The sequence below is a fragment of the Tachypleus tridentatus genome, chromosome 10, assembly GCF_004210375.1.
Source record: "Tachypleus tridentatus isolate NWPU-2018 chromosome 10, ASM421037v1, whole genome shotgun sequence".
NCBI lineage: Eukaryota > Metazoa > Arthropoda > Merostomata > Xiphosura > Limulidae > Tachypleus > Tachypleus tridentatus.
In genome coordinates this window covers 171,394,551-171,418,536 of record NC_134834.1, presented here as the reverse complement: position 1 = coordinate 171,418,536, position 23,986 = coordinate 171,394,551, and the positions used below count along the sequence as shown (strand labels likewise).

Sequence of the window (23,986 nt, the reverse complement as noted above, 5' to 3'; positions counted from 1 at the left end):
TTATTTCTGTATTTACACAACTTGAAACTTATGAGGCTACGTAACCTTGTTTATTCGAATACCAAGTCCTTCATTCGTTATTACTGTCCCTCTAAAAATTGCGATATATTTGTTTATATTAGCTCTACCTTTTGATTAGAGTTGTTTTACGATTCGCAAAACATTCAGTCATCATACCTTGTATCTTTTAATTACTGTAGTTCAACAACGTGCACTTATTTGGCTTCCTTGTCTTGTATCTTTGGTTTATTGTCCTTCAGAGTCAGTTAGCAACATTTTCGGTTACACATCTTTATACACCGCATTTTACGCCTTGTAAGACGCTACATCGTGGAACATGCACCTTAAATTTGAAAAGACAATTCTAAGAAAAAAATATTTTGACTCAGCAACCAACACCTTGATGCAGCCTTGATTTTTAACAACTTACTGAGTAAAAATACAGTCAAATACATTATATTATTCACAGTATATCGACAATATTAATTAAATTGAATATTTTATGCTATTAAAAATACTTATAATGGGTAAGTAATGAGATTACGATCTATATGAGAGACCGTTCCAAGTAAACCATAAGCTAACCTCTTGCTTTAACCCATAATCTATGTCTTGGAAGACAGATGGGGATTTTTCAAGGTATTTTTAAAGAAAAAGTGCGTCTTACAAAGCATAAAATACAGTATTTTGATTGTTGTGCATTTAGGACTTACAAACAATTCAGCTATTGCAACTTGCACATTTTTATCACTGTATTTTTACAAAATTCATCTTATTCTGGTTTCTGGTATCACTGTATTCTACAAGCTCAAACATATCAGAGTACCCTATTTCTATTCCTTGAATCTTTGACTATCATAATTTTATAAGTAAAATGCATTCACCTGTAGTTTTTATTACTATATTTATACAACTTGCAAGTTATTGGTCTACCTTACTTTCATCTTTTTGTTGCTGTATTTCTACAAGTTTTAACCTAGTAGGCTATCCAAATAATAATTATTTATTACTGTACTTCTACAAATTTGAACCTAGTGGGCTATCCAAATAGTAATTATTTATCACTGTACTTCTATAAGTTTGAACCCAGTGAGCTATCCAAATAGTAATTCTTTATCACTGTACTTCTACAAGTTTGAACCTAGTGGGCTATCCAAATAGTAATTTATTTAACATCTTTAACATTAAACTGTATTTTTTTAAATTTTAAATAAACTTACAGGTGAATTATGAGGAATACAAAACACTGCTAAATTTGTTATTATATAGCACTCCACTGATGGCAGGATAATGAATGTAAATGTCGCCTACACCTCTAGAGGTAGAACCTATATATTTTCCTTTCTGTTCTAGATCACATTAATCTTTAGGTTCAAATTCTGATAAATCATACAACTTTCCTTCAGAGTACTCAAGAGATTACAAACTTCGAAGTTGTAAACTGAATACCATATTTTATAGAGGGATTTTTTAAATTAAATAATTAAAAATATTTATATTGCATAAAGTATAATCTTGATTTTCAACTACCACTTTTCTAGTTATTTCCATCAGAATATTGTTATTAAATTTTTTCGTCATTATTGTTCTACGATACCTAGGTTAACATAAATTTTAATGTTAAAGAATAATTTTAATTACTTACATCAGTAGGAGTTTTAAAATTTTATAATAAAGTCCTCGGAAAATTCGCGATTATTATAATTTAAAATGATTAGTCTTCTTATTTATTAATAAATAATTATCGTTGAAATCATTCAATGTTTGAATACATATATATAACACTTCATAAGGACTGCGACCAGCATTTCTTTCTTTAATATATTTTATATTGCAATATCGTCATTTCACTGATACATTTCTTTTGTAGAAAGATAATATTTTATCCATTTCTTTTGAGGAGTTTTCTTTGTCCCGCCATACTTATAACGCTAGAAACCGGATTTCAATACTCGTGATGGGAAGAGTACAGATAACCCATTGTGCAACTTTGTGTTTAACTACGAGCAATCGATTGATCTTAAATATTTTTTAAATTTCTTTCATTATTATATCTTTAGGAAATTTTACATTATTTATTTTATAATGAAATATTCAATGAAATAATATTTTGAATCATCGCAATAAGAAACCCAACGAGTACAGGTCATGTACTTTTATCTAAATTAGCATTTCCACTCTCAAATGATTTTATCTTCCAGGCAATGGGTAAATACTTATTTATTTTTTATGATTTATTCTATCTGTGTCGTTGTTACTCAATGCCTACTTCTCAGTTATGAATAACTCCTTTTCTAATATTGTTTACACACACGTTTTTGGGACATCAAGATCCATTGTCTTTGTTCATTATTATTCTCGCACCCCAGGCACTCTACCAATCAGAGACACGCCGCAACCGCTTTGCCAATTACTATTAATTACGGGACCAAAACTGGTAAAATGCCCCCCAGTTTACTTTAATTGTGACGGATGAAATTGTGGTTCTCTTTCCATCATTTAATTGTTTAATTCGAGTACTTCCTTAGAAGCATTTTATAATTATGCCTTTAAACTTTATACGTTTGAAGTAAAATGGCTTGTTGCTTATTTTTTGGCCACCGCTAAAATACACTTTAGTGTTTATATAATCCATTTATTATATATTAACAGTCTTGTGTAATATTATTCGACGTCATTACTTGTTTTCTTTCCTTTCTTAAGTAACTCGTTTAATAAACCAATGAACTGATTTTGTAATTTTAGCTTTTGTTTCCTCCTATTAACTTATCAGTTAGCTTCTTTAACGCGTTCATTAATCCTTCACAACTTATTTCTATAACTTTAGATGCACCTCCCAAGATTCAAATTTCGGATATATAATATGAAATGACCGACTTCCTCTTAATTTAAATTTACTGATCCTTCTAACATATTCTGTTACTTTTTAATGATTTTCTTCTTTCTGGTTATTTATTTATTCTTCTAATTTTCAAGTTTAATATACATTTAACTTTTTTTTTCAACCCAAAGAATTATTTACTCTTCCTACGTTTACAATAACTTTTCAGTTAATCCGAATCGTAATATAAATTCTTGCTGTGGTATTGTGCTGCAGTGAATCGCATCTTACAAGACTTTCAATTCTGTTTTCATTTTTTGAATTTCTTCTAGAGGAATAACATGAGGTTCTAATTTTGAACTACTTGTTTATTAAACATTTTTATTGATTTTTCTCATATTATTTTACGTAAGTTGTACTTCATCCTTGTTTCTTCATTTAGTTTAATAGTCGCTTTTACCTATGCCTAATTTATAGCATAATAGTATTTAATTTATTGTTAAGCAGATGATATAGATTAAAATTATGCAGAACCAGAAGTGTTTGAAAATCCTAAACAAAATCTTTTAATACCTAGATGTTCATTGAGACTTTTATTGGTGGTCCATCTTGTTGTTGAAAATCAAACTCGTTGTTAAACCTAATTTATGATGAATTAAATTATAGTTATCTATACTTATGGATAAAAGATTTATAAGAACCTTAGTATGAAACTTATAAATAAGATTATTTTACAATTCTTAACAATATAGATGTAGATGACTTACAATTTATCAGCAATCAAAATAAAAGAAAAATCTATAGAATTAAAGAGTAACATTTTTTCTAATAACATAGAAGATATAGTAGATGTTGGTAGTTTGGATTCAGCGAAAAAAACATGCTGTTTTTTATTATTGCATAAATGTAAAGAAACAGGATAAATCAGTTGGATCTTTCTATCAGTAAAATAAAAACACATCAATAATTTATTTTTAACAGACTTACTATTATGTTTCAAGAAGGAACTGTAATAATTTTATATTTATCAAATTTCAATATATCTATTAAATCTATTAGATCATAAAAGAGAAAAATGTTTCTAACAGTGTTAATGAATTTAAACAAATACATGATTAAGCTTTTAAAAAATTCTGTTCTCTTTAGTATTTCATGTAAAATGAGACACAGAAGGAATTTTAATCCCTTATAAATGATACAAGAGCGTTTGGAGAAAAAAATGTTTGTCTATCGGAAAAGTTATAGATTCTATTCTTTTATTAATATAGTTATGATAGGTTCCAAACTTTTATTCAGTACATTCGGTTTAATTGTTGTTGCTATTTTTCTCTTAGCAGCATTAAGTACAGGAGCCACTGTCACTGAAATAATTTATAAGTGTCTAAACATATCTGCTAGAAACTAAGAATATAAAGGGTTTTATGACTTTTTCAAAGAAATTCTAAGTTCATGGAAATGTCAAAATATTACTGAAGAAAAAAATCAACTTAAAGGGAAAATATTTCACACAAACATTCAATTACTTTCTACAAGAGAAGTATATTAAACACGCAAGTTAAATGGATATAAATTAAAAAGACAATAACAACAAACAGACAAAAAGGAGATAATCTGGTTGGTTGGATAAAAGATAAATCTTTCCGAAACGCAGTGACCTGAATTTCAGTATCGTAGACCTTTTAGTAAGATTCAAAAGCGACTCGTTAGATGTGATCTTGATATTAGAGGGTGAATAAAGCATGTGAGAAACATTGTGTTGCTTGTGGTACATCATCAACTACAGTTATCTGTTGCAATCAAGAATTAATAGAAAATTTGAATGCTATTCAACATCCAACTTTACGTAAAGGAATCACTAAAAAAATTATAAAACTGGTTATTAAGGCTAAGAAAAAAATGTCTACCTTGTCATTTCATTTGTTACGTGATGTTTACGATGTAAAATAAATTTGAATTAGACAATATCCAAGAATGTAATCAATGAATGGAATACCTATTGTTAAATGAATATGCAAAGCCTGTAGTTCAAAAGAAACTGAGAAAAAATGTAAGCAAAACATATAATACAAGGACTGAGAGGTTTTAGTGATGTACAAGAATTAAAAAGAAGATCACAGTTACCTAAAAAACAACAGAATTTTTACATAAACATAACAAATATATAAAACACAAACCAATTAGACACAAGTTTAAACGAAGAGTCTTCGTAACACACATTGACGACAAATGTCAAGCGTCTTTAGCTAATATGAACTAATTTAAATTTAAAAATACCATACAAACTATATTTTAACAGTTATAAATATTTCAGTGAATATGTTTTAGCTGCTCTAAATAAAGTAGAAATTACAGAAAAAATAAGAAAGGCATTCAATGAAATGTGTAAAGAAAATAAACCACAAAAATTTGAGATTGATAAAAGAACAGAATTAATTAATAAACAAGCTCAAAATTCTTCATTTGTCCAAAGATTTCCTGGTTTACAACCGATACCTATATTAAAGTTCAGATTGTTGAAATATTTAATAGAACTTCGAAAATTAGCATATAAAAATATTTTACTGATTATAATGTTTTAGATAAATTAATAAAAATTATAATAGTTCATATCATACATTAATTAAGATGACTCCATTTGAATAATGAAAAGAAGAAAATGAAAGTAAAGTACTTAATAACCTATAGATTTATGAGTTTTGATTACATAATACTGATTACACGATGTTTCTTTTTTAATTAAAATATATTCGTTTAACTACTTTAAACTAGATGGTGTGATTATTACATGAGGTTTCATTTTTTCTATTTTGTTAATTTATCATTTCTCATGATACTTTTAATATTATATTGTTACTGTCTCTCCTAATTTTAATTGTAATATACTTTCAAAAAGTTATTTGTTTAAGTATTCAATTTGATTTTTGTGATTTTGTCCTAATTTGTAATTCACAAGTCTTTCTAATTATTGGTAATAGTTCAAATGTTACCAATTTTGTAAACTTTTATGGTTCGGATAATTTTGAATATATATAATTAGTAACTATAATTCCAATACACTGATAAATCTTCTATGCAGATATAAATTATCCAAATGTTCTGTTTCAGGATAGTTGTTAAAATATTGAAACTTATGCTTATATTCAATATATATATATGATCACGTATTGCATTTCTCGTTGTTGGTATTCTAATACTTCGGCTATATTCTTAACTCTAAATCAAGTATGTTTATTTTCATCTTACATGAAATATACAGACTTGTAATAAAACATTAAACCATTGTTCTTAATATCTAAAAGTCCTTCACTTTGTTTAAACATTTTTTTTATTAATATGATATAATGTTCTGTAAGGTGTAAGTGGTCAAGACCGATTTCGGGCCTTTTATATTTACTACCAACACGGTATTATGAACGAACTTTCGGATTAATAGATACAAGTAAAATGTGTTATACCCATTAAAATATTTTTAGGTTTTAAATTCTCGTAGGATTCAACAGTTCTTGATCATTTTCGTTTTCATTCGTCCCCCAGTGGAACAGCAGTAAATCTACGGACTTGGGATGTAAAAATTCGGGGTTAGATTTCCCACGGTGGACACAGCAAATAGCCTGACCTGGATTTATTCTAAAAACGAACAAACAAAATCGTTTTTATTCAATTTAATTTCTTTTTAATATTTTTCAACTTCTAAAAATAATCACAGGTGTTTTAGCAAAACGTAAATAATTCATATGCTTACAGTTGTAAAATATAAAAATTATGAAATATATTTTGTATTAACTTATTAAAGTAAGTCATTCTATATTTTATGTTAGAATTATATTTCTTGCTTAGGTTGTTACAATAATAACATATATAATTATCACTAGCTTCCGTCTTTGACATATACAATAGGTTTGTTTTTGTTTTTGAATTTCGCACAAAGCTACTCGAGGGCTATTTGTGCTAGCCGTCCCTAATTTAGCAGTGTAAGACTAGAGGGAAGGCAGCTAGTCATCACCACCCACCGCCAACTCTTGGGCTACTCTATTACCAACGAATAGTGGGATTGACCGTCACATTATAACGCCCCCACGGCTGAAAGGGCGAGTATGTTTGGCGCGATCGGGATGCGAACCCGCAACCCTCAGATTACGAGTCACACGCTTGGCCATGTCGGGCCGCTATACAATACGTAACTAGTATACGAAGTTTCGAAACAGCTAATTGTACAATTCGTTATTTATAACAATGAGACATGAACATGTAAAGTAGAAGTACATTTAAATATATTATTCTACAAATAGCAGTTTCATAATTTAATATTGTTCGTAACTTAAATGGGTACCTCTTTAAAAGCAAGGATTCTAATGTGTTATTTATTTCGTAGTCTTTATTTTTACACAGTGCTTCATTATTTTCCTCATCAGTAATTTAAACTATTTCAAAAGTTTATCATAATCATCAAAAGTATTGACTTTGATATCCATTAGTAAATGAAGGAAAACAAAAAAATGTTTTGTTTTTAAAAATTTAATAACCCTCCAAGATTTTAGTATAAAATGCGCTAATGGTTATTGTAAAATGAAGGTAAAAAATATAAGAAAGCGTTAAATAATACCAACGATATTCATGATATAAACACAGCATACGAAAGACGTTAGAAACTTACCTAACAATCAGTGTTAATAATTATATCAATGATCAGTAATTTAATATAGAAAATATTGATTTTTCTTAAATATATGACTTAAGACGCATTGTGTTCATCGAGAGCGAAAATAATTAGAAGAGGTTTCATTCAAAACTAACAATTAAACAATTATGAGATCAACTAATTTGGAATATTACTACAGAGATGCTATTAACACATTATCAACAAAAATGACTGACTTTAAAGCAAAACGATCAAATTTAGAAAGCATAAACAGTTTAAAACTTCGAATTAATAAATATAAAATCGTTAAAAGGTTCATCATATGCCTAATTATTTAATAAAGATACAAGATAAAGAAGTTGTGATAAATATTATAAACGAAGATCACGACTGTTTCATGTATTGTGTAGCAGCACATTTGCATGTAGTAGATACAAAATCACAATCCAGAACGAGTTAGTAATTCTAATAAAACCCATTTGAAAGAAAAACTTTCTGCATCTTGTTTTGAATTATATTCCAAACATTGAAAACAAGACGTCAAGCGTTATGAAGAAAATTGTATTATTTATCTATTGAGTAAAAATGAAAATAAACAAATGGCATATTGGTCTTTTATATATAAATATTAAAACTAATGTACATTATTGACTTATTAAAGATTTATCTCAATTAATTATATTTCAAGTAACAAATAATAAATAAAACATATATCCATGTGATAGATTATTACAGTAATTTTATCCAGATTTCAAATTGAAGAAACATGAAGAAAACTGTAAGGATTGAAATGCCTTTAAAGGATCTAGTCACAAGTTTGAAATATAAATAATTCATAAAGAGTTTCTTTGGTTATACATGCTAATTTGGAAAGTTTAACAATAAAGATCGATGCCTGTAATCCAAATCCCTCCAAGAGTTATAAGAATGCTTATCAAAAACCTGAATATATACGCTTTATAAGTACTTTCTTGAATATTGTAAATATTCTTAAGTTTATAAAAGGACAAAATGCACATCCTAAATCCATGACAATGTTTGAACAAGAAGATGTAGAAACAAAAATGTTATATAACGTTAATAAGCAAATGCATTGTTTAACTAATGAAAGAAAGGAAGAATTTGGGAACACGTTTTGTCATATGTGTAATAAAGAAATCATAAGTAAAGTTAATTAATTATTATAACATGAAAATAAACCAATTAATGTCGAAAAGAATGTTCTTTTCAGAAAAGATATTCGTGAAGTATATCTCATTGTTATGAAAAACATTACAAAGCAAATAATAAATACATGAAATAATATCATCGTAGTAAAAAATCTATTCCTTTAACAGGTCCAGACGCTAGTAACCTATATAGACGATCAATGAGCCAATATCTACTCCATGGATAAATTTGAATGAAGTGATACAAAAATTGGTGTGATGAAAATTCCTGATGATTCTAAAGTAGGGTATATTTTAGGAGTAGACTTGTACTGTCCAAAATAACTAGATGACTACCAATCATATACATTTCTAGCGCGTGGCTAAGTGGTTAGAGGTGCTCGACTCGTAATCTGAGAGTCGCCGGTTTGAATCCCCGTCGCACCAAACATGCTCGCCCCTTTTACCCGTGGGAACATTATAATGTAAGGCCAATCATACTATTTGTTGGTGAAAGAGTAGCCCAAGAGTTGGCAGTGGGTGGTGATGACTAGCTACCTTCCCTGCACTTTTAAACTGCTAAATTAAGGACGGCTAGTGCAGATAGCTTTCGTGTAGTTTCGCGCGAAATACAAAACAAACAAACCTTTAGCACAAGATAAGAGAACAGCAACAAAAGATATAATTAATCACAATTGTATATGATAAGTAAAATTATGTGCATTACTATAGAAATCTTAAGCAATATTTATCATTAGGAATGAAAGTGAAGAGAATTCATAATGTTAGAGTTGAAACAATATAATTTGCTTAAGAAATATATTGATCTAAATGAGAACTAAGTCATTAATGCTTTTCAAAAAGTAGTTGGAAAAATTTAAAACAATTTTATGTTCGAAAAGACTACGAAAAATATCAGGAAACGGGTTGATATAGAATTATGTCTCGTGCAAAAACGCTGAAAAATTAATATCTAAACCAAACTTCAAAGAGAAAGTAATATTTTCATAAATGTTATTCACTATTCATACGAATAAAATAAAAATAGTATTGAATAAAAAAGCATTTGTGATCTTTCAAAAACATTGATGTATGATTTTCGTCATCGATTCGTGAAACCACAATATGACGATAGCTTAAAATTATTGTACGGGAATATTGGTTTTTATATCTACGAGATAAAAACAGATGTTTTCTATAAGGATATAAAAGCAAACATTAGTTGATACTTTAGACTATACTAAAGACAAACCTTAAGGTGACATTAATTAAAAACTTTAGGGTAAAATGAAAGACAACACAACGAAAAATAATGACTGAACGTGTAGGGCTTAGATCTAATATGCATGCTTTAAAATTACAAGATAAAAAATTATAAGAAAATCTAAAGGTATAAAAAATGTGTTTCTTTTTCTCAATTTCTCGGAAAGCTACACGAGGGCTATCTACGCTGGCCGTCCCTACTTTAACATTTTAAGACTAGAGGGAAGACAACTAGTCATCACCACCCGCCGCCGACTCTGGGGCTACTCTTTTACCAACGAATAGTGAGATTGACCGAAACATTATAACGTTTCTCCACAGCTGAAAGGACGAGCATATTTGGTATGACGGGGATTCGAACCCATGACCCTGAGATTATAAGGGCAATGCCTTAACCACCTGGCCATCGTGAGCCTTATAAAAAGAAATGTACATTAAAGTACAGTTGCATTCAATGAATATAAAGAATATGCTTTTACAAAATGTAATATATAAAATTATAAATACAGTGAAAAGTAAAAGTAAAACAAACAGAAATATATTCTGTTCAAGTTAACAAGAAAGCTTTGAGTTCGAGTGATGACAAAAGATATATATTACCAGATGACATTAACACTTAAGCGTGGGCCCATTATTCTCATTTATAAATGGAAGGTGTGAAAAAGCTAATATTTTTTTAAACACTCATGTATACTGAAACATATAAACTAAGTTAACTAAAATTAGGAGATTAATTCTGTATTTATAAATTAAAAATAATTAAACCTCAATTTGGCAATAGAATTTTCACTGTGCTGTTTCTAATAGATCACAAGTGAGGCGAACTAAAGAAGTTTTTATCTCATCAATTTAACAAAATTTTACAGGGAATGATATTAAGACAATAAATTAGATTTAAAAAATGATTTTTTAAATTTGGGATTTTGTAATAATTGCTATTTTAAAAGTCATAAAAGTTACAGTTACTACGTTTACCATTATTTTAATATACTGTAAAGAGAATTATGTGATATTTTGTTTTTTACAATATTGAATGATTCCATCGATATGTTTTAAAATTTCAGGTTGCATTCCTACAAAAGAGTAGACTGGTATAAAGCTATTTGTAGTGTATATACAGGGGTTCTTTCACGCTTTGGTTTAATAATTCAAATAGTATAAATTCTAAAACCACAAAGTAATAGTCCATGCATCTAAGTTGGGGCAGAGATCCTATGCTTTTAAATGGTGAGACAGAAATCCCCAACTTCTAATGAGAAGACAAAATTGAAAGGCATGGAGAACAAAACAATGAAATCAATTTGAAGATTATTATTGTTAAAATTTTTATTGATGTTAAGTTATTTTTGATGATTTTTGAATATTTTAAATTATTTTGGGCGTTTTTTAATTTCTTTATCTTAAAGTGGGCAGAAGCCTATATATACATATTTGATTACTTCTAAATATCTCAACTTATTGGACTGCCCTACAATTTATTTTTGATTACTGTACATCTATAATTTGTATCATTAGCGGCTGCTGTACCTTGTAACCTTTATCTACCCTAACTTGTATGTTTTGTACCCCTATAAATAGTAATTTGTTACGCTACCCTACTTTTCTTTTATATTATTTAATTTAACAACGAGCAATTTACATGTATATTTTCATTATTAAATTTTAAAATATTAATTATAACCAACTATTCTACACTATATCTTTTGGTTACGGGTATTTCTACAACTTCTAGCTTATTGTATTACAGTAGGTTTTATCTTTTTATTGCTGTGCTTCTGAATATTACTGTTTACTCGGCAACCTCCTTTGACCTGTACCTTCCAAAATATTTGGCTATTTTATTTTCTACCTTTAATTATTCTATTTCTTTACAGTTTACAAGTTATTTGGCTACGCTACCTCGTACATTATTGTAAATCCTCAAAATGTAACGTAGTATATATTTTCTTTACTGTACTTCTTCAAGATGTAACTATTTAGAGTCATCTTTCATTTTTATTTACCTTTTTTTAAAAAAAAATTACAACTTATTTGGCTACATTATCTTAAACCTTTTTTTACAGCTTCAATCCGATTTGGATATATTGACTTGTATCTTTCGATTATTGTATTTCTGTAATTTATAAGTTAAAGCTACTGTATTTGTATTTTTTTCTATTAGTGTACTTCTAAAATTGTAACTTATTCGACAACCATACATTACATCTTAAGATTACCATACTACTGTAATTGCAACGTATTTGGCTAAGCCACCTTATAACTTTTAAAACGATTCTTCTAAGACTGGCTCTTCATGGCCAGATGGATAAGGCACTCGACTCCTACTATCGAGAGTCGCGGGTTCGAATCCCCGGTACACCAAACATGTTTGCCCTTTCAGACGTTATAAAGTAACGGCCAATCCCACTGTTAGTTGGTAAAAGTGTAATCCAAGAGTTGGCGGTGGGCAGTGATGACTAGCTACCTTCCCTGTAGTCTTACACTGCTAAATTACGGACGGCTAATGAAGATAGCCCTCGCATAGCTTTGCGCGGAATTCAAAACAAACGAAATAAAATTAATCTTCTAAAACTTGGAGTTTATTCGTCTGTACTATCTTGTATCTTTTAAGTATTGTATATTCACAACTTACAGTTTATTCGGATCTTCTACCTTACAGTTTTGTTTGCTATAGTTCTATAAGTTGTAACCCATTCAACTTCTATTAATGTACTTCTACAGTTGTGAAAACTAATCAGAGACACGTATCTTTCTTTTCCACACTTTTATTTTTACAAGTTGTAAAACCTGTACACACACATTTCTGCAACTTTCATATATTTTTAGATCTTCTACTTGAAGCACGACCATCAATCTCCTATTATTTACTGATTACTGTCCTAAAAACTGTTTGACTGTTACAACTATTCCTTTCTACTGATTAGAATACCTGCAAAACTTCAAGAACGTCAGCTACATTTCTACAACTTTTACTTCTTGAAAGACCAGTCAACATACCGTATAATATAATAATTGAAAGACCAGTCAACATACCATACAAAATAATCATTGCTTCACTTTGTTCTTACCTGATTAATGTGCTTACTTCTCTGAATATTGCACTAGATTGACTCTCAACTCATCTTGCATATAATGGCATATTACGTTGTTTTCCTAAACTACTCTATCTCGTTTTAACGCAATTAGCTCTACATACTGCTGATTATTGTATTTCAGTAACTTGCTGAGCAATGAGGCAAACATTCTTGTTTCTTGTGTTTGTCGTACTTCTTACTGTTTCAAAACAATCAAGTACAGCTCTTACTTGGTGAGTTATTTATGTCTACAAATCACAAAACACTCAGTTATAATACATTGCATTTTCTGATTGCTGCAGTTTTCAAATTTGTAAAAGCGTCAACTATAAATGTTTATTCCTTCTGGTTATTCAACTTCTTTAAGTTGCAAGACATGCAGTCAGCCATACTACATTGTGTGTTCTGATTACTATATTTCTACAACTTTAAAAACAGTTAAATACGCCTTGTCTTATTTAACTTTTTGTCACGTACTGAAAATAATTTTTTTTCCTTTTTGGTTATTGCACTTGTTCAACCTGAAAATTACCTCTTCATAAATTTCTGGTTACTGAACCTCTCCAACTTGTATTACCTTCAGATCACTTGCTGTAAACTTCTGTTTACTGTTATTTTACGTGATTAAGTATATTTTTACTTTCTTGTTACTGTTTTACTATATCTCATAGGACAGTCAGTAACGTATTATGACTGTTGTACTTTTAAACTCGTAAAACGGTTTGATATACGTTATTTTATTGTTATTATAATTACATTATTTACAAAATAACATAAACAGCTACAGCTACACATCCTCTTATGTTATATTTGCTGTGCCTCTTCACAGTAAGCTACATCCACTTACACCTTCTGTTGGTATGCTTTACAAGTTACTTACACCTTCTGTTGGTATGCTTTACAAGTTCATACAGTTAGCTATTACCATACTTTTACAATTTTCAACTTGCTTTCCATTTCCATACTTCAACAATAAACTACAACGCTTTGTAGCATCTGACTACTGCATCAATTTTGATATATTCTAACTCTTGTAACTTTTCTTATTATGATGCAGATCGCCACATCTTCTGTCAACAGATTTAAGAGTATTTCTGTGCCTTTTAACAAAGGTCTACAAATTGTTAAAAATACTTCGAAGCGTTGAAGTTTATTCTTTCACTCCATTAGAAATCAGAACCGCTTGTTACTTCTGTCTTACAGTTTACGTTATTGATTGTAACATTTTCGTTGAAGCACTTTTAATTTAGTGTGCCATGATTTTGTTTGTAATTAGGCACAAAGCTACACAATGAGCTGTCTCTGCTATGCTCACCACTGGAATCGAAACCCAGTTTCTAGCGTTGTCAATCCACAGACTACCGCTGTGTCACTCGGTCGCAGAGTGCCATAAAACGAACACCATTGGATAATAGCATGTCATGAGATCAACTGTTTCGATTACAAGGTTTACAGGTACTGTTATATATAGGTATTTAAGTTGGTAACAGTCTGTATTAGAGAAAGAAAGAATGAAACTGATAGAAAATATCATGGAAGTGTGGAGAATTGTATACCAATTTAAAAAGAAGAAGTCCATTTTAAGATAATTAATGCACTGATAAGAAGATATAGCTAACTGTGTTGCTGGACATTATAATACAGCAACTGTTATTGATATTATTAATCACAAACAGTCATATTTATTTACGCTACAGAAAATTATAATACACTAGCCGTGTAGTAGAAGGTTAGATGTTCGAATTATAAAAGTAAAGCTTCATACGATCTGTAATGTCTCAATCGTGTGTGATACTTAAGGAATATGACAAAATGGGTAGTTGCTTATATTAATAAAAATGTAAGATTTCCAGAAAATGCTCCATTTATTTTGACGAAAAGAAATAAAAATAATCTGAAATTTAATGGCTGTGTAATAACTGTGTTATAATAAAGAACGTTATTATAATCCTATAGGATCTACTTCATGTTCATGTTTTAAAAAATAATGGGGTACTTAACAGATCGTTACGGAAATATTTAGTTATCTGTGAACTAAAAAGTCAATCTGTTTATTCTGAATTTCGTGCAAAGCTACACGAGGGCTATCTGTGCTAGCCGTCCCTGATTTAGCAGTGTAAGACTAGAGGGAAGGCAGCTAGTCATCACCACGCACCGTCAACTCTTGGGCTATTCTTTTTTACCGACGAATAGTGGGATTGGCAGTTACTTTATAACGCTCCCACTACTGAAAGAGCAAGCATGTTTGGTGTGATGGGGATTCGAAAGTACCACCCTCAGATTACGAGTCGAGCGCCCTGCTCATCAAGTCATGCTCGGGAACGGAATGTTTAGCTGTTCGAATCTCAAAAATATATTGGGAAGTTAATCACACATCATAAGAACAAAGTCAAAGATTACACACAATTGTCCGGCTAATTCCGATTTTTATTACTTTTCTAATAACGACAAAACTACATCTTGAAAACCTTTCCACAAGCTTAAGAAGAGGTCGGCTTTCAAAACGTCTACATATACAATGCTTAAAGAAAGCGTAAAAGTCGATTGAACCTGCTTCGGGAGATTGAACAAACATGCGGTTGAATGAGATTGCTGTAATTCAAGTTTTTATGAAACGTTTCTCACAAACACAGTCGTTGATTTTGAGGTAAACTTGGAATATCGTGGATTTTATTTTATGTCTTCGACCATTTCAATATTTTTTTTACAATTTTCTTAAATATACCACTAGATGTGTTCATATTCACTGCAAAGGTTTTATAGGCCGGAGGGTTCTCTTTAATAACCATAGCTTTTATATTAAGGAGGCCCTGCAGGACCAGGTTGTTGAGGCGCTCGACTCGTAATCACACCAAATATGCTTGTCCTTTCCGCTGTGGGGGCATTACAATGTGACGGTCAATCCCACTATTCGTTGGTAAAAAAGCAGCTTAATAGTGGCAGTGGGAGGTGATGACTAGCTTTCTTCTCTCTAGTCTTACACTACAAAATTAGAGATGGCTGGCGCAGTAAGCCCTAGTGTAGCTTTGCGCGAAATTCCAAAAACAACAACAACAAAAATTCGTATTAAGGACTCAAATTGGTTTGAGATGTAATTTGGTAACTATTGTTATCCTAAATACTTTTCTGTGTGAGCTTTGCTGATCACATGCAGAACAATCAGGGTTACTTTCTTTCAAATGTTGCTTTTCACAGATCTGTTAAACAATCTCACTATATGAGTATACATCCCCAGATCCACGTTATATATTCGTAGGTCTTTCATGGCAATGTTTAAGAATTCGCCGTAAGCCATATTTTTGGTTCATAAATATATCGCAGGTGACGTTAAGACTCACGTCCATTGTGACACTCTACTGTATTTATTAGAAAATATACAAATCGCTTTTACAGAAAACAATCAACACTCAGCAGGTGTCACGTTAAGAATGTGAAATAACCCAATTTGTCCTTATTGATATATATATATATATATGCATATTTTTCAAGAATTAGTGTTATACTACCACAAAGGGAGTAATAAAGAATTACCGTGAAGTATTGTTGTATTTTTGACTTAAGGAGATGGTAGTTAGGAATACACTTATCTACTGCCAGACAAAATACCCGTCTCTGTAATCAGGTTAGTCTGTAGGAGCTACAAGATACACATATCTACTGCCAGACAAAATACCCGTATCTGTAATCAGGTTAGTCTGTAAAAGCTACAAGATACACATATCTAGTGCCAGACGAAATACCCGTCTCTGTAATCAGGTTAGTCTGTAGGAGCTACAAGATACACATATCTACTGCCAGACAACATACCCGTATCTGTAATCAGGTTAGTCTGTAGGAGCTACAAGATACACTTATCTACTGCCAGACAAAATACCCGTCTCTGTAATCAGGTTAGTCTGTAGGAGCTACAAGATACACTTATCTACTGCCAGACAACATACCCGTCTCTGTAATCAGGTTAGTCTGTAGGAGCTACAAGATACACTTATCTACTGCCAGACAACATACCCGTATCTGTAATCAGGTTAGTCTGTAGGAGCTACAAGATACACTTATCTACTGCCAGACAAAATACCCGTATCTGTAATCAGGTTAGTCTGTAGGAGCTACAAGATACACTTATCTACTGCCAGACAACATACCCGTATCTGTAATCAGGTTAGTCTGTAGGAGCTACAAGATACACTTATCTACTGCCAGACAAAATACCCGTCTCTGTAATCAGGTTAGTCTGTAGGAGCTACAAGATACACTTATCTACTGCCAGACAAAATACCCGTCTCTGTATCCAGGTTAGTTTGTAGGAGCTACAAGATACACTTATCTACTGCCAGACAACATACCCGTCTCTGTAATCAGGTTAGTCTGTAGGAGCTACAAGATACACTTATCTACTGCCAGACAAAATACCCGTCTCTGTAATCAGGCTAGTCTGTAGGAGCTACAAGAGTTAAGAAAGTCAAAGGTTGTATAACAATTTTTATTTAAAATAAGAAATAATATATATCTTGTGAATGTTTTGCATGGAAAAGCCCCCTGGTGGCTCAGCGGTATGTCTGCAGACTTACAACGCTAAAAACCGGGTTTCGATACCCGTGATGGGCAGAACACAGAGGGTCCACTGTGTAGCTTTGTGCTTAATTTAAAACAACAACAACAACAACATCGCATAGAAAGTTGTTTGTGTTAAATTAATTAAGAACAGAGAAATTATAAGCAGTGTAGCCGTCTGTTTTGGAATAAGAGTACAATAATCTACGAAAATGAACAAAATTAATACATGTTTGTGTTTCAGAAGAGCAATAAGTTAGCCAAAAGTTAATAATAACGAATTATATTTGTAACTGTTACCTGTTAGCCCAGATTAACATCTTAATACTAATAATGCTAACAATCTGGTTTTGATACCCGCAGTGGCTATAGCACAGATATCATATCGTGTACATTTGTGTTTAATAGAAACAAATTTGCACTGAAAAGGGGGTTCGATTCCCCTCGGTGGGCTGAGCAGATAGCCCTTTGTGGCTTTGCTATAAGAAAAACACACTCACTGAAAAGAATGAAGATGCAGTAATTAGAATGTCTTAGTCCATGTGTTACGAAAGGAAAGTAGTACATCATAACAAAGGGAAAAAAGTATAGTTCTTTATATTCCAAGATATAACAGTTAGATAGTTAGACAAGTAATACAAAAAGCAACTATTTGAGCTAAGAAATAAAATATAAAATAACCAGTACATGAATAAAAATTTAGGTTTTGTATTTCAATAAGAAGCCTTAGATAATAACAAATTGACAAGAAATATAGTTGTATTCATTCCCCAAATAACACTTAATTAATCAGAAAATATCATGAAAAGGAATAGTTAGAGATAAAAGAACTGGTGATGTAATAGTAACGAATGTGGCAGAATGTCAAGGTTATCTGCTAGATGAGGGTTAACATTTAATTTATGAGAATATATTGTGAAAAATAGCTGTATCTTTTTGATTAAAAAAGTAAAGGTCAGTTAATTGTCTATTTTCGAATGAATAATAGCTTAGCAATTATAAATACGATGGAAAGCATCCGTGTTCTTACGGTAAGGTTTTTGCGGTATATAGTAATTGTTGAATAGCCTAAAAACTAATTAGTAACATTTTTATAACAAGATATTAATTACTAACTAGTTTTATTGTACGTTTTGTCTGGCCTGGCATGGCCAAGCACGTAAGGCGTGCGAGTCGTAATCCGAGGGTCGCGGGTTCGCGCCCGCGTCGCGCTAAACATGCTCGCCCTCCCAGCCGTGGGGGTGTATAATGTGACGGTCAATCCCACTATTCGTTGGTAAAAGAGTAGCCCAAGAGTTGGCGGTGGGTGGTGATGACTAGCTGCCTTCCCTCTAGTCATACACTGCTAAATTAGGGACGGCTAGCACAGATAGCCCTCGAGTAGCTTTGTGCGAAATTCCAAAACAAACAAACAAACCTACGTTTCGTTTGTTAATTTCCTCCCGTCTTCAAGGAAGTCCTGAAAAGGACTATTTTCTATTTGACCCTACGTATTCTTGATAGAGATTTTTCCATCATCAAACAAGCTAGCATTTGTTGTTCTTGAAGTCTGACGCTCTCCAAAGCAGTGTTTTATTTAAACAGCTACACATCCAATGAGATCACTTCATGATAAAGTGCATGTTGTTGTTCTGTAGACAACACTTACACCTGAACTTGGAGATTAAGCGTGAGTAAGAGGGTGAGTAAGCCTATAATACTTTCATTTTATACGCAATTTATATCACGTTTCCTTAATTATTTTCAGTTCTGTACCTTTGTTGTTACAGAGACGTTTATGTAACTTACTTTATGTAACATGAATAAGTGCATTTGCTGTCAGTTTCTAATTAGTGATCCACTATTGTTGTAACAAAGATTTATACTTTCTAAACGTCAGAAAAATATGTAGGTTCAAGAAGTCTTAATATAAAAAGATAAAACGCTCGAGCTACAGGGTTTTTATCGTTTTATAGATTTATGCGTGTTATTTCTCGAAAAATTTTTTAAAAATTTTGTAACTTAAACAGGTTCGTCTTCTGTAGAACTTGGCGAATGTAAAATTACTTCCAGAAATTCAGGAAACACATTATCTTCTGACACTACATGACTGATGTACTCGTAGTTTCTGTATTTCAGACAACTTAATTTCCTACAAATTCTTTATTGTAGCTTGACTTTTAAGAAACATACACCACCTACACTTCTGTCTTAAACCTTTTAATACTTTCAATTACTAAACTCATATTATTATAACACATAAACACTATTTTGAATATTTCAAGTAGTTTATACCATAGATAATAATCATCAAAGTATCAGTAAGTACCATTCTCTGACAAACACTTACGGAAGTTAATTTATTTTTATTAATATATTGTTTATTTCCAGAACAAAGCGACAATGAGTTATGTGCTGTGGCCACCATGGAAATCTACCCCTATACTTTAGAGTTGTACGTTCATAAACTAGCCACTGTTCACCGGGGGACTTTATTAATACAACTTCTGGTATAGATGTAAACGCTTTGGATATTTTATTTGAAACAATATTATCCGTCATTAAAGAAGGAATTTTAAATATTACTGAAGTTTGCAAAATACATTATAATACATAATCATAAAGTTCATACTATCCAGAATTAGATGAACTAATTTTTATGTAGAATTTTGAAGAACTACAGTGGATAGAATTTCACGTAATTTACACAGGAATAAGCGACTAATTTGAATCCAATGATGTTTTCTAAATACTTAACTTTGAGTTTTAATGTTCCTAATTTTTAATGGCCAAGCGCGTAAGGCGTGCGACTCGTAATCCGAGGGTCGCGGGTTCACTTTGCTCAATGTTGGTAAAAGAGTAGCCCAAGAGTTGGCGGTGGGTGGTGATGACTAGCCCTACACTTTTAGGGACGGCTAGCACAGATAGCCCTCGAGTAGCTTTGTGCGAAATTCCAAAAAAAAAAACAAATCCTAATTTTTAAAAAGTACCAAATCTTATTTAAATCATCAAAAACGTATACAAAAAGAAACAGTAATTTCACTGTAAAAGGTAAGTCTTTATTTTAATTATACTTTAAACGCGTCGTGATATTCTTATATTCTATGCAGTTCAGGCGTTGCAGCTAGGGAACAGATTATTTTGATCCTCAAGATTTTTGTACTTAGTTCTTTATTACCTATTTAGTATAGTTTGCCAGCTTCCATAAACAACCACACAGAACTTGTTATTACCATAAACGATTTAATACTTCCAAATTAGATGGTGGTAAATTCTTTGGCTTACGAACTTTATAAGTAAACTTAATTCGTTTTTTTTAATGTATTAGAGTTTTTTCACGCAGAAAATTATCCCATTACGGTAAAAGCACGTCCTAATAGTAAAATACAGCGCCCTCTAGCGTGTTGTATGCGCTGATGATGGAAATGTAGTCACTGTAATTAGAATAAGCTCACTGCCTGAATTACAGTGGCTACTAGGATTGAATATTACGAAGCTTTACGTACAAAAAAGAAAAAAGAACGCAATCATCTCTAGGTCAGTGAACATAAATAAGGGACTTCTTGTACAAAGTTATGCATTCAGGCTATTTCCATACTGAACAGCGAATAACCGTCAGCAGCGTTCTCGATGGAATGAATTATGCAGAAAAAAAATCATTACATTGCTGAAGGAAGAGTTTCGTCTGTTGGAACTAGTGGATCATGAGACTACTCGGTCAATATGTTTTTTAAAATGTAATTAAATTACTTTCCATCTTGAGGCATAAGAAAACACCTGGGCCCCACTGGCCTTCATGGATTACAAGTTTTAGAACCATATACACGAACTTGTGTTATGTATGTCAATACATATAACTGTGTTCGCGTGCGAAAGTTTGTTCAATTTTATAAAATGCTATTTTTTTTGTATTTATAACTGAGTAAATTTGTATGTTTTATTTGTAAATCATTTGTATTTATTCAAATCAAAATAAATTCTGTCTGCAGAAGAATTCGTCTTTAGGTGTAAAGGCTGTAAGGGTGGGTCGTCACTTGTGGAGCCCACAGCGATTTTGAACTTAATAAATCTGAAGTTTACCTCTGAGCTATCGGAATGGAGGGTGGGGACTATTTATAAGAAAACATTTCTATATCAAAGCTCTTGCCCCCGATGAAACATCGGTATGTCTGAGGACTCCCGCCGTTAGAAACCTGGTTTCGATACCCGTGGTGGGCAGAGCACAGATTGCCCATTGTGTAGCTTTGTGCTTAATTCTAAACAATCAATCAATCAAAGCCCGTTTACCAGCGTTTGGATGTAACATGCAGAAGATTGAAACTAAAATATACTTGTAGTGCATACAAAACAAAGCGTTAGTCAACTACAAAACTAAAATTCCAAACAATATAAAAACATCACTGGATTCGTAGGAATTCGAATCCCGTTATCAGACATGCTCGCCCTTTCAGCTTTGGGAAGGGTCATTCTTACTATCCATTAGTGAAGAGCAGCCCAAGATTAGAACAGGTAAAGCCATCGAGTACCTTTGAACGAAATTCAATAAAACAAACAATATAAGACAGTACAACTGAAACAATGTTCAAAATTAAAAATCTATAACTGACATAAAGATGATATACCATCCAAGATAGTAGATAGGGGAGCTGCTGAGCTGGATACGCTACAAATGTTTGAAAGCTACCTAAACAAGTAACTATTGGCTTGTAGGTTAGCTTCTCCTTAAAGAAACTGAGCAACATAGCCACTAAATTGCTTCTCCCTTTTAAGTTATTATTATTATATATATAACTAATTAACGAAAGAAAAGTAATAAACATTTTTCTAGATTCTTTATTGGCCCGAAATGTCCAGTTGGATTAAGGCGTTCATCTCGTAATTCGTAAAGCTCAAATCCTGGTCGCACCAAATGTGCTCGCCCTTTCAGCTGTTCTTTATCTAAAGTATTCTGTAAACTCTTGTGTTTAACATTTATTAAATTAAATCGAACATCTCGTATGAGATGTCTTCTGAGGCTGATTACTAGATGTATCAGTTTTGAAGAGATTCCCAAAACACGAAACTTTCAGTGAAGGATCTCTCACGAAATTCCAAATAACTGGGTTAATTAAAAGTAACAGTACGAATTGGTGGTGAAAAGAATGATTGTAAAATAAAAGAGGATATAATAATAATTATATGCTACCGACATTTACATACTATAATAATTATATGCTACCGACATTTACATACTATAATAACTATATGCTACCAATAATATTATATTCTACTAACAATTATATGCTACCAATAATTATTCACTACCAACAATTAAGTACTACTAACAATTATGTGTCACCAACAATTATATACAACTGATAGTTAAGTGCGACCAAGAAGAATATACAACCAACAATTAAGTACTACTATTAATTATATGCTATCAATAATTATAAACTGTCAACAATTAAGTACTGCTATTAATTATATGCTATCAATAATTATAAACTGTCAACAATTAAGTACCACTATTAATTATATACTATCAGTAATTATGAACTGTAAACAATTAAGCACTAGTATTAATTATATGCTATCAGTAATTATGAACTGTCAATAATCAAATACTACTATTAATTATATGCTATCAGTAATTATGAACTGTCAAGAATTAAGTACTACTAATAATTATATGCTATCAGTAATTATGAACTGTCAACAACTAAGTACTACTAATAATTATATGCTATCAGTAATTATGAACTGTCAAGAATTAAGTTCTACTAATAATTATATGCTATCAGTAATTATGAACTGTCAAGAATTAAGTACTACTAATAATTATATGCTATCAGTAATTATGAACTGTCAACAACTAAGTACTACTAATAATTATATGCTATCAGTAATTATGAACTGTCAAGAATTAAGTTCTACTAATAATTATATGCTATCAGTAATTATGAACTGTCAAGAATTAAGTACTACTAATAATTATATGCTACCAACAATTATATAATATCTACAGCGGTTCTACTACCGATTATGTACTACTATTAATTACATACAGCCTATTATATACTATATACATTTATATACTACCAACACGGTAAATTCTATTGATATTATTTATAAAAATTCAAGTTTGGATTTACTTATATGAGTGAGATACGTCGAACAAAACAGTGAAATACATTGTTACATTTCGTAAAATAAAAAAGTAACTTATCTTGTCGCTTTTACTCCATTGGATTTGTAGAAGTTTACAGACTTTCAACGCTAAAATTCGGAATTTTGTTTCAAATGCTGGACAAAATGTACATAATTCGTTGTGTAGTTTTTGCATTAAGATAAATAAATGTAATAAAATAAAATGTTTGCAACTTTTGAGTTAAATATTTTAATTAATATCGTGAAACTGAATATTAATTCAATGTTGAAAAACATATAAAACTTATAACATGGTTCCTTTAGTACGTGGTAGAGGAATGAAATAGAACATCATGGAATAAAACAAATTAATATTTGGTAA

The 23,986-nt window shown here is 31.1% G+C and overlaps 1 long non-coding RNA gene across 1 annotated transcript in view; it reads right to left on the bottom strand.

Annotated features, from left to right (window-relative positions):
- Positions 1 to 6,079: 6,079 nt before the first annotated feature.
- The window catches only part of LOC143230909 (uncharacterized), a 182,241-nt gene continuing 164,334 nt past the window's right edge, over positions 6,080 to 23,986 (bottom strand). The window contains exon 3 of the long non-coding RNA XR_013016680.1: positions 6,080 to 6,448. This is a non-coding gene — a long non-coding RNA (uncharacterized LOC143230909). The remainder of the gene's footprint in view (positions 6,449 to 23,986) is intronic.